This window comes from Echiichthys vipera, assembly GCF_963691815.1.
Source record: "Echiichthys vipera genome assembly, chromosome: 19".
Taxonomy (NCBI): Eukaryota; Metazoa; Chordata; class Actinopteri; order Perciformes; family Trachinidae; genus Echiichthys; species Echiichthys vipera.
In genome coordinates, this window is record NC_139844.1 from 18804219 (window position 1) to 18816598 (window position 12380).

The 12380-nt window shown below is 40.0% G+C and overlaps 1 protein-coding gene across 5 annotated transcripts in view; it reads right to left on the reverse strand.

Moving 5' to 3' along the window:
• Positions 1-759, reverse strand: part of eya4 (EYA transcriptional coactivator and phosphatase 4) — a 47509-nt gene extending 46750 nt beyond the window's left edge. For all 5 annotated transcript variants that reach the window (XM_083933583.1, XM_083933584.1, XM_083933581.1 and 2 more), the window contains exon 1: positions 407-759. The gene's annotated coding sequence lies outside the window, so the exon portion shown is untranslated. The remainder of the gene's footprint in view (positions 1-406) is intronic.
• Between the last annotated feature and the right edge of the window lie 11621 nt (positions 760-12380).

Sequence of the window (12380 nt, forward strand, 5' to 3'; positions counted from 1 at the left end):
TTTATTTATTTTTAAGTTTGGACTATCACACATTGACTCGTGAAAAGGGGGATAGTAACTTAAATATTATAATAATTTCGGTAAAACGTGTTCACTGCCTTAGAACAACTGTAAAACACACTCATGATATTGTTATTCATTTCAAATGTGAAAATGAATCCCTTTATAATTCGTTGCTGGTGAATCCTTGTAAATAAAGCATGATTTGAACAGGAATCACCCCTTAATGCTCCGCGTATTATTTAATATTTCATTAAATAAATGAACCAGACCCAATCAGTCTATGACAGTTCTCGAGTTCTCGTCCTCGCACCGCGGCCACCCGAAGTGTCACCGACCTGCTGTTTGTCAGAGTAAAACCACAGACCTGTAACTGTCTGCGAATAAAGACACAAAGTCAACATACCTGTGTTTAAAGAACTTGCGTCCCAGCGAGAACCCAGCTCCCCGGATGATCCTCACTTCTTAGAAGCGCTCATAATCGAAGGCGGTGTGGTCGCCGCACAGCTCTCCCTGCTGTTTGCAGGCTGTCACTGACTGGATCAAAACACTTCAGCCACTGCTGGCCATTACCCGCGAGAGTCCGAAAACAAACCCCGAGGACCTAATGACACTCGGTCAAACACATTTACAAACTCAAACCGGAGTCCCGGGCCTCTGTGTGGGTGACCGGAGCGCTCACGTCTGCAGGAAACACCATTATTTTCACTCCGTGTCCAAGTTTGAGCGCCAGGCTGTTCAGAGACATTAGGCTCAACTTCATTATTGAAAACTGTGCGGCTGCGCATGCGCTCAGCTGCCATGCGGACACCATTGGCAAGTGTCCAAAGGACTAATGGGGTTCAGAGGGGAGGGGGATACCAAAATGACATTCTTATTAATAGTTTGGCCCAAATGACGTGCTCACAGTTTTATTTATCCCATCAGAGCAAAAACAACATGCACCCACTGACCAGCCTGTACCATACCTACCTATCTATCTATCTATCTATCTATCTATCTATCTATCTATCTATCTATCTATCTATCTATCTATCTATCTATCTATCTATCTATCTATCTATCTATCTATCTATCTGTCTATCTATCTGTCTATCTATCTATCTATTTATCCATCTATCTATCCATCTATCTATCTATCTATCTATCTATCTATCTATCTATCTATCTATCTATCTATCTATCTATCTATCTATCTATCTATCTATCTATTTATCCATCTATCTATCTATCTATCTATCTATCTATCTATCTATCTATCTATCTATCTATCTGTCTATCTATCTATCTATCTATCTGTCTATCTGTCTATCTATCTATCTATCTATCTATTTATCTATCCATCTGTCTATCTATCTATCTATCTATCTATCTATCTATCTAAGCAAATAATTTTTTTTTTTTACAAAAATATAGTGAATGTTTTCTTGGTAGACGGCTTCAGAGAGGTGTTAGTGCCAGAGCCGTAGACGTAGCCGCAGTATTTTAGGTCTACTGAGGTCATCAAGTGTCTCTTTACATCTACATTCATTCTTCCCCCTCACATTTTCTGTTTTATTTACGTAACTGTTCAAATATATGACATCTTTATCTCCCCATTTGTCTTAATGCACAGATCCCCCCTACGAGGTCCTCAGGGTTACTACGAGGGGCCCGCCAAATTATTGTTTGATAATTTTTTTAATTAAAATAAATATGAAAATATAAATTAACGTGAATCCAACTTATTATTAGCAAAGATAAATTGGCCAACTTGTGAAGAAAAATACATTTAATTTACACAATATATTATTGTAAACCCAGTTAAATATGCAACTAACCTCACACAATACGGGGGTCCCTGCTCTATATTACTTTCAGTTAGTGGGTCCTTGGCTTAAAAAAACTTTGAAGACCTCGTCTTAATGTATATATTCAAAAGCTTTCTCCCAAACGCCAGGAATAGCCGATCATTCTAGTTGAGAAACCATACTGTGTATGTATTTACTTTATATCACACTGTAATCCAGTACGATATTTGGACAAATGATTTACTACATACATAGGGTGACTGTCCCTCCCCTCAAAACGACCCATTTGTTTGTGAAAGCATTGTGTTATGACCCATGTTTACATTTACAGTGTCGGCAACCTCCAGTGGCCGTAGTAATTATGATGGAAGCAAAGGAAAGAGTCAGGTACGTAGTGTAAAGGTGAAGATGATGGATGGAGCAAAAAAACACGGACTTGTTCATGTCCCGTTTACAACCGAAAGTCAAGGTTGACTTATTTTAACTGTAATGAACTTTCTACACCTAAGTTATTAAGTTCCACCACGTTTCTACTTTACCTAAACCATGAACTTTTCCTAAACCTAACCAAGTTGTTTTTTAACCTAACCAGTCCGATATATGACTTTATTTCAACCATCGTATCACATTTCTGCTGGAACATTGTGTAGTGTTTGGATTAAAAGCCTTCATGCTATTCTCTGTGATACTCTTTCACAGTCCACTCTTTACTACATGTAGCTACATGCTAGCCCCAGATAAAGCTGTAATATTGGACGCTTGTGTTATAAATGTATCCCTAATTTCAGAGCACACGCCTGCTGGCAATGTCCGGTTGTGTTTTGTTTAGAAGACTTTACTTGTGATTTTAGACGGTAGGAAATCCCACTGTACGCCATTGCAATCAGTGTTCTGCAGTAGTACAGAGTCAAAGAACAGGGCAGAGACCCTGAAGTGCAGACCAATCAGAGCAGACTGGGCTTTTAGGGAGGGGGATCTTAAAGAGACAGGCGCTGCAACAAAGCGTCTCAGACAGAGGGTGAATTCAGGTGCAGCAGCCATGACAAGCATAAGAAAAGTGTGTTTTCAACATTAAAGCATGTAAACATGTTCTAGTAGAAACACAAAATACATGTATCAACCTGATAAAGAGTATAATAGGATGCCTTTCAAAGAAAAAAATAACATGGGAAACCAAACAAGAATATGCTACACCATATCAAATACAATATATTTCACTCGCAGTTTAAAGCTTTTTTGTCTTTAAATTAATTTGTTAAGTCTGGGAAGATATAATTAAATATGTGTGTGTGTGTTTTATTAGTGTAACCTCACTATAAACCAGAAAAGCATTAAGATTACCAGCAAAGTTGGTTTCCCGAATAAACCACATGAAACTTAGATGAGGTCTGGTCAAATTTAGGAATCAGAATCAGACCTTGTGATTTGGGATCACATCACATTTCTCAAAAGGCTTCGTCACAAGTTGTATAACTACCGTACTGTGGAGAATGCAGACGTATGCGGCTTCTGAGTTCAAATGATGACTTATTCCACTGAAAGCCATTTCAAAGATATACAGTAACACGCATATGAAAGCAGACATGATAGCAAAAATACAAACAGAATTGCAGAGGACAAACATGGAGCTAGTTAATGTGTAAACAGTTATAAACAGAGCGAAGGAGATAAATTGTGCCAGTGAAAAACAGAAAACATACATCTTCACATATGTAGAAAAACAAAATAACAAACATGGCTCAAATTAATCTTGTAAGAGCAAAAGTCAGACAGCCTCGTTCCACAGTGGCCCCAGGAAGATGACAGATTTGGCCACGGCGTGTAGTTTATTTGAAAAATTGAATGTTTGTTATGGCTTATGGATTCTGTGACTGTTGGATCCCGCTGGCCTCGGATCAGCGCTCCTTTACCATGCTGTCATTTATTTGGGATGGTGATGTCAGCAGCCTCTCTGACTGATCCCTCATTGGTGGTTTTGAGATCCTGCTGACATCCACAAACACGCAAATGCATCTTCCATTCTTTCCCCTGCGACTCTGACCATCTCGTGCACACAGAGACAATTTGTTTATTTGGTTCACAAGGCTTCTTGGTATTATTATGTAGAATGAAAAGAGCCAATGTTTTTCTGGCATCACACACTCACCCAGTCACTGAAAAAAAGAACTTCTGTTCTTTGTGGCATTAGCTGACATCGGCTGGCAGACCCAGAGAGGAAGAGAAAGAGAAAAACCGCTGACAAACAGGCAAACAAAAATTAAAAAAAGGCATCGGGGAGAAAGGGAGTTAGTGGTATTCATTTTCGTACCAGTGTTTACCCTCTTTTCTTTCATCCTTTTATTTCTCCAGGCATTTATTTTCTTTTTTCCACTTGTCTGTTTAATTGGGAACTGGAGACCATCCCAGCTGCAGGAAAACATTAGTGATGTCACACGTTAGTGGCTGGACTCAACTTTGGGTTTATCTCATGTCACTATCTCATCAGTTAGTAAGACAATTCAGGGAGCTGAGGCCGGAGGATCTGGCAACCACCATGGCATTATACAACAAGTCCTCCAAATTAAACTGCAAAATATTGAATTTGTCTATGCCCTCCAGACCAACACATATGAGAGTTTTCTTATGTGATGCCCTTTCGGTAGAACGGCATCATTTGTCTGTGTCTTCCAAAACGTTACAAATCACTGAAATCAATCCGTTTTATACTGTGACAGCACCGTGTTTAGGGTTTGGTGAAGGAGCATATCAATGTTTGGGGTTAAAGAAGTACTTTGTTATGGTTTGGAAACATTGTGTTTCGGGTGAAAATTACTACTTTGTCAAGGGTAGCGGAGCTTCATCGTCATGGTTACAAATAATAAACACATGTTTAGGGTCTGGTATCTATGGAGGGCATGCTTTTCAAAAATACAGCAGTGACTATTGGGTGGAAATGGGAAACGAAGAGCCGCCCCCCGTGTTAGTCCGATATTTCCCTGACAGATGAGGGAACGATCCCTCTCACAATGGAAGTACAGTAAGTTTTCTTGATTTTTGGTGTGATAGGAACTAGGAAAAGTGAAACCCATGTAACAATCAGTTTAAGATGTTCAAATTATTTTATACCATTTTTTTTACAATACAACTTACAATCCAAGCAAATACACCTCGCATAAGTCACATTCCATGTCACATATGTAATTTCGTCACGTACTTATAAGGTGAGTTACATAACCAAACCATGATCTTTTACTAAGCTTAACCAAGTGTTTTTGTTGCCTTAACCTAACTAAACTGGGACAGTTTGGGTTTTGGTATGAGAGTTTGGAGTTGATGGTCAGTATGTTGGACTGTTCGCATCTGAAAACACATCAATCTGTTGTCTTTGAGTTTAAAGCAAAAAAAACCCAAAACTTCAGGACATTTTTTTCATAGTTTGACTGTCTTTTTTAGAGCAGAAAGTTAAATCAGTTTCAGACTCTAAAATAATGTGTTTTAAACCTGATTAGAGTGTATTGAATATGAAATTATTAAATAAACAGTATAACATATATAGTGAATATACTGTATATATTGCATTGTATATCTCTCAATTCCAATTCACTTACTATGATCCAACAAAGTAACCCTAAACATATTAATAGATATCAATGGTCATTGTATGAATTGAGATCACATGGAATAAATATAAATTGACTGTCTATATCATTGTATAGATATGAATGGTGTAGTTAAACCGACAAAGCGTGGTACACATGGTTTGTCTTTCGAGATTGGTCCGGTGGGTTGCCGACATTGCCACGACTGTTACGTGGATGACAGTACGCCCCAGTGGGCAACCATCCCTACGCTGCAAGGTGAAAGCGCGCAAAATAGGCGACATTTTGAATCTCTACTGCAGACTGTGTGGCTTTTGACATATCAAGGGCACAACATGTCATGGGACAGGGGTTCTGGGTTTTGTCCTCTAAAATCGTATTTTTAGCGATGCTGATCTCATACGTGGCCTCTACGATAAAGGAAATCCATTGTAGTGACAGGAAACTCAAACAGATCCATGTCCACTGTCTGCGTCTCTGTCCGTTTTGGAGTAAAGAGCCTTAACTCCTCTGTTGGTTGGTTGGTAGTGCTGCAGATATCTATAACCTCCATGACTTATTGGTCTCATGCTTACACACGGTTCTGTGCCCGAATGCAGCCAGTTTAGCCACTGACAGATGACCTAGCTGCTGCTCTGGTAACATGCAGCTTCCTTGCCACTTCACTAAGAGTCTCTAGTGCAGTAAAAAGTACATATTCCCTCACTGGCTTCCCACTATTGAAAATAAAATGTTCTTGCTGTTCAGTGCAGAAAGCAAACTTGTAGAAAATGATCTGAAAATGCTGACAATGAAAAACATATACATTTTGTAGGCGTGGTCAGGATGGGAAGGTCAGGTTCACTGTCCGTCATTATATCGGTTTGTTTTTAGTCTCGCTTGACTCTTGCAGTAAGGCCTTACCCGCTGTGCCTTCTCCCTCTTTCTCCTGCAACAGACTCAGGCATGAACCCTCAGTGATTGACACATTCTGGCAGAATAAATTAAAACCTCAAGCTGTGACGGAGCCCAAAATAGCAGGAAGCTGTCGCTGACCTGCAGTCTCTAGTGCCACATGTCAGCGAGCTTAAAAAACTTGGCAGAACATTCTGCACAAAGGAAGCATGTACAGGTGTTTGCTAATGTTTGACTACTTTTTACTAAATCTATTCTAACATGTTTCATTAAACTGAAACCACTTTGGAATTTGAAGGCAGTGGCTGATGGATCTTTTTTTTTTTGCCAGCTGTTCTCCGGACGGGGATGCTGGGGTGGGGGAGGGGGGTTTGGGCCTAAGCCCCAAGATGTTTAGTGGCGTAGGACTGTCGATCCCTTTGCCAAGTCACAGAGATCCTGGTACTTGCCAAGCAGGGGGTGGGTGAGCGAAAATGCCATTTAGCTGCCTGGTATTTATAGATATGTGAGGAACTTGTGCTCAGGCCGGGCTGAGGTGCTGACGACGTAAAACGAGAGGACGCTTCCAGAAGTCGAGTGTCAGGGCACACAGATAAAAATACCCAGTGAAAGATGGGCCTGGTCATTAGTGGCGCATTCTGGCATGTGACATGGCAGCATTTCAGAGGTGATTTATGATTATTACTACCGCTAACCTATACCTCTCCCTTTCCTTCCCCGACCCTCCATTCCAAATTGGTTTGCCAAATGGAATGGCGAATGGGGTTTATTTCAGGGGCGGGGTTCACAGAATTTCAGACTTTGGCAAAGTGCCACATGGGTTTCAGATTTGATCACAATATAAAAGGAAACAAAAAAGTGATGTGTAATTAATCTCTTCTGTTAATTAAAATTATGGTGCACAAGTTATTTTCCCGTTTCCATCAGCAAAACTAAGATGCCGTGCGAGGGTTATTTTTTACGAGCATGTTAAAATGGTGCAATCAAATCAATCAAATATCTGCATAAAAATTATATAAGAGATATAGACGGAGGGACAATGTGCTCATTACAGGCCACTGCCTTCCCTAATTGCCTGAGCGAGCTGCCACAGGGAGGAACAAAGGAAACATTTAACACATCGTAAATTCCTGTAATGTCCTGCCGAGGAGCTGTTGCTCCAGTTACACTTACAACTTTTTTTCCGCTGACTCTTTATGAGTGTCTGCCGTTGACAGAAAGAGACAAACTTAATGCAGTAAAAAAAAAATGCATTAATTAGGCTTTTTCTGCACGTTTTAGAAGCTTGACATACGCTTTTACATAAATTATTTCTAAATGCAACCCTTTTCAGGAATAATCCGAGCCGTTTATCATCTTGTCTTCATTTGAAACGGTGCACGTCAAGTCCAGATTTAGTGTAATAGAAATGCTGTGCAGCTGACCACTGTTAACACACACGAGTACAGCACTGCTCTCCAAGAGTCTGCAGAGAAAGGCCAAAGTGTCTCGCTTTATTCCTTCCAAGTCTTTTGTCCCTCAAGGCAAATGATGGAGCATATACCTTACTCGCTGAGATGGTGATCAAGTGTGTGAGAGCAGTTGAGGGGAGAGATGGAAAGAGGGAGTGAGTGAGAGAGAGAGAGTGTGATTTTGTCCCACATTAAACGTCCAAAGAGACTTCTCACTTGTGTGTGATGTGTACACTGTGTGTGCATGTGTGCCGCATGTGTGTGTGTGTGTGTTATTTTTTTTTGTGGGGGGGTTATCAGGCCAACAAAATTAGTTTACCATCAGCTGTGCTCTGGCTCTCATTCAGTCCCAGCCTCTGTCCAGTATTTCTTCCAGTTCCCTCCACCTAATGGCGGTTCAGGGCGGTTTTACTGCACCACCCTGGGGAGGCTACTGTGGCCAGATCCAGAACACTTGGCTTTATGTGGATTGAATGTTTTATGGTTATGGACATAATATTTAAGTATAGGAACAGTCTCACATGAACCCACCCCCGCACCACTATCCCCAGCCCTAATAACTACACCAGAATGGGGAAGATAAGTGGGAAAAGTCTGTGTACTGTAGGAGAGACATGAGCATTAAGTTATGTAAGTGGGCTCTAACTGTTAAGCAGTTATGGAATGTAACTGAGTAGATCAATGCAAATTTGAGTATTTTTTTTATCTCACGCCACTTTATACTTCTTCTCAAATACATTTTGGAGGTAAATATTAGAGTTATTGGCAGCTATTTTGCGCGTGTCATTTTTTAATGCAAAAAGATTTTATGGTTCCAGCTTCACAATTGTGAGGATTTGCTGCTTTTTGTTTTACTTATTTTAATTTATTTTTGGTATCTAGTGCACTCCCAGTTCAGAACCGCTCATCCAATCACCTTCAAACAGTACACCTGCCAAAAAGAAAATCAATCTGGGTAAAAATTCTGTTTCTGACACTTCCAGTTCAAAGGTTACAGGCCAAAACATACAGTTAGATAAATGGTTCTTGGAAGGACAGATAGACAGAGAGACAGACAGCCGTTCATTGCCTTATAGATAGATGTTGAGGTTCAGACTGTTGGTCAAGCAAAATAAACAATATGGTGTCTCCTTTGGATTCACTCACTATTTCTGAATAAGTAGCAATCATATATCAAATGCATGAGTAATGTAAATAATATACGATTTTATAACAGTCGCAGGGGGAATTTTTATATATTGAGTACTTTTACTGAGACATACTTTTTCTTAAGTAACATTTGCAGGACTTTTGACAATGAAGTATGTTACAGTGTGGTAGTTTTACTTAGGTACGTGATCTGAATACTTCCTCCAACATTGTTTTTAAGTAACTGCTCTGTGGAAATATATTTTACAATCAAGCTTTTGTCTAAAATGAAATGTTACACAATTTGAGCAGCTTAAAATGACTCTTCTGTCTTTATGTGACAGTGCAGGACAGATTCATCAAAATTCTCTTCCAAAATCTGTGTGAGAAAAGAAAAAAAGAGAGATAAGGTAAAGAGTATAGCACATGAGCTGGCCATGTGGTGGTCATGTTAAAACAGTTAGCCTTTGATAGCGCTTGCTGCAGCGGTCAAGGGGCAAATCACTTGTGTTTTTTCACTGCAGTGAATTTGAGGTGTGTAGCTTATGTGCATGAGAGAGGGGGAGCAGAGAGAGAGAGAGAGTCCTGCCAAGAAAAAAGGTGTGAATATATATTAAAATGTGACCAAATATCTATGCATCGGCCCTTTACTATCTCCTCAGAAACATCTTGTCCCAAAAATATTCTTTGAAAATACCTGGATTCTTTAAAAAATATATATTTTAGAGACTATCACATGACCATCATATCTAGTGAAACAAAGACACCCTCTTCAGACCTCATTAACACTACTATTCAACCGTAACAGCTGTGACTGATTTCTTCAGTTTTTTTTTTATCATGCTAAAATGGCAGTTTACAGTTAAACTGTGTGGCAAAATATGTTTTTTTTTAGATTACAGGACAGAAGCAAAGAACAAGATATGTAAATGTAAACCATGCTGCTTTTCACATATGCTGAACTTCTTCCTGAATTAGAACAATTGCAGAGTGACATTTGTCAGGTGGAATCCTGGGAAACAGTGATATATTTCTAGGAAATCACTTCTTTATTTGTTTTTTTGAATGCACAGTTTCTATAAAACATCTCTGTTTGATTAGAATAGAATAGAAATACTTCATTGATCCCAAGCTGGGAAATTGCAGTGTAACAGCAGCATTACACACAGACACATCAAAACAGTAAAATAGAAATACAATATAAAAGATACCTAAAAAAAACAGTGTAACAGTGTAAAACACTGTTTTCAATGGAATTCTATTGCTAGGCAACAACCTGGGTCCTTGTTAACTTCCTTGCAGTGATGTCATTCACATACACTGCAATCAAGAAACTAACCAACCCTCAAACTGTTAATGATATTTAATAAGATTGAGGAGGGCTAACAAAAGCCAGCTCTATCAATAATATTATGTTATATTCAATTTAGCTGACACTTTTTTCCAAAGGGACTTCCAATAGATGCATTCAACCATGAGGGTATAAATCCTGAACAGCAAGGATCATGCAAGTGCGTTAGATAAACTATCATCTTCCTGGCCAAGGTGCAGTCACAAGAAGTGTGTGTTTTAGCCTGCAGGGGAAGATGTGTGGATTTTCTGTTGTCCTGATGACAGCTGAGCTGTATGCAGCTGCTGCCGCAGAGCCTCGATCTGTTTGGAAACCAATAAGAAGAAAATCAAATGTGCACCCTTTAATAAAAAAAATCACTCAACATCGCATAATGTGTTTTCTTTTATTATGTGGAAGCATATTCAAGTTAAAGGTGAAAGAGCACAGTTGTAATGGCGTATAGTGGGACTCGCCATGTCCACCACATTAACTGGCCCCAATGCAAAATTCTAATGAGTAATGACTCATTTCAAACTGTTCTTTCAAAGGTTCCTTGCACTGCAGCAGGAAATAAAGTAGTTATGTTTATGTTTTAAACCACTGAATGGTCTATAATCACCGGAAAGCCTTACATGTTTTGTGAAGTTCATGTTATTCTTGTGCATAGAATCAGTGGTCCCTGGATTGAAAAACTCTCTCATAATAGGTTTGTTTCCACTATGGTCGAATACCTGGAATGAGGTGGGTCGATCTCGCAGTAACGCCCCGAATTTGCATGTGAGTCGCTCAAGCTTCCGATTGAGCAGCCGTTTGTTGTACGTGGTCTCATGGGAGGGCGTATAAATAGCACGCCACTTTTCATGACTTTCATGACTTTTCGCGTGCATGTCTACGCATATTCAGCTTTTCGCGTGTCATTTAACGCCTGTAGTTCCCCAGGGTTAGAGTTAGGGGTTAGGGTTAGGGTTAGGGGTTAGGGTTAGGGTTAGGGTTAGGGCATTTCACGCCCGTTATTTCAGCCATCCTTCACATGAAATATTGATTTAAAAACAACCCTCTGACAGAAAGCTCCCCCACTTCGTATTTCTCCGGAAAGTAGCGGAGAAATACGAACACGTGGGTTTTCCCTCAATGACATTTGTGCGTGAAATGACAACGCCATCTCTGCACTTTACAAGTCAATTGAGACTACATGGCGTGAAATGACACGCAAAAAGCATGACATGCGTTGCAATTATACGCGATGGCTTAAGAGAAATATCGTGTCATTCACACGCCTTTTGGTGAGACCAGGCTGGTTTGTTGGACCTGCGGGAGAGCAGGTCGCTCAAATGACCGCTCAAACCATGAGAGAAGCCGGTTGCTGATTGGATGTAGCTTTTAGTGGGATGTGGTGTGTGGTAGGAGAGATGCCCCAACAAAACAGCGAAGTAGAAAGTAGACCGGAGCAGACACTACGCAGTGCAGAAATGATGTTTGCACAGGCTTGTAATGAGTGCTGCAGCAGCCGGGTTGGCTTCTGATCTGCGGCCCTTTGCTGCACGCTCCCTCTATCTTTCCTTCACACACACACACACACACACACACACACACACACACACACACACACACACACACACACACACACACACACACACACACACACACACACACACACGCATACACACACACACACACACACACACACACACACACACACACACACACACAGCGTAAACTACTGCAAGCAGGGTTACAGTCCTTCTGTCAACAAACACAGGGTCTTTTTCGCTCACTTCAATGGCTGATTTGATGAGTGTATTTGCCGGAAAAAGACCCTGGGATAATTTTACGCCAGAATTTCTCTTTAATAAAGTGGATACTAATCTGACTTAACCATCTACTTGTTTACAACCTGTCTTATTTACCACTCGTGTTATTTGCCACCAAAGACTTTTGTGAATAAAATGTTATCACAAGTGGTACAATAAATAGCCAGAGAATAATACACACATTATAAAAAACATTTTCCTTTAAGTCTTTTGACAGTAATCAATAAAGTATCACACATACAGAGAGAGTGACCTCTTACCTTGATTTGTGTCTGCACTTTTTTAGCTAAATGTAACTCCTCCCTTAGTAGTGAGGTATGCAAAGATTGTACAGGACAGAACTGCAGAGATAAAATAAAGCAAACACTCCTTCTTTTTCACACAGAAGAGGAAGT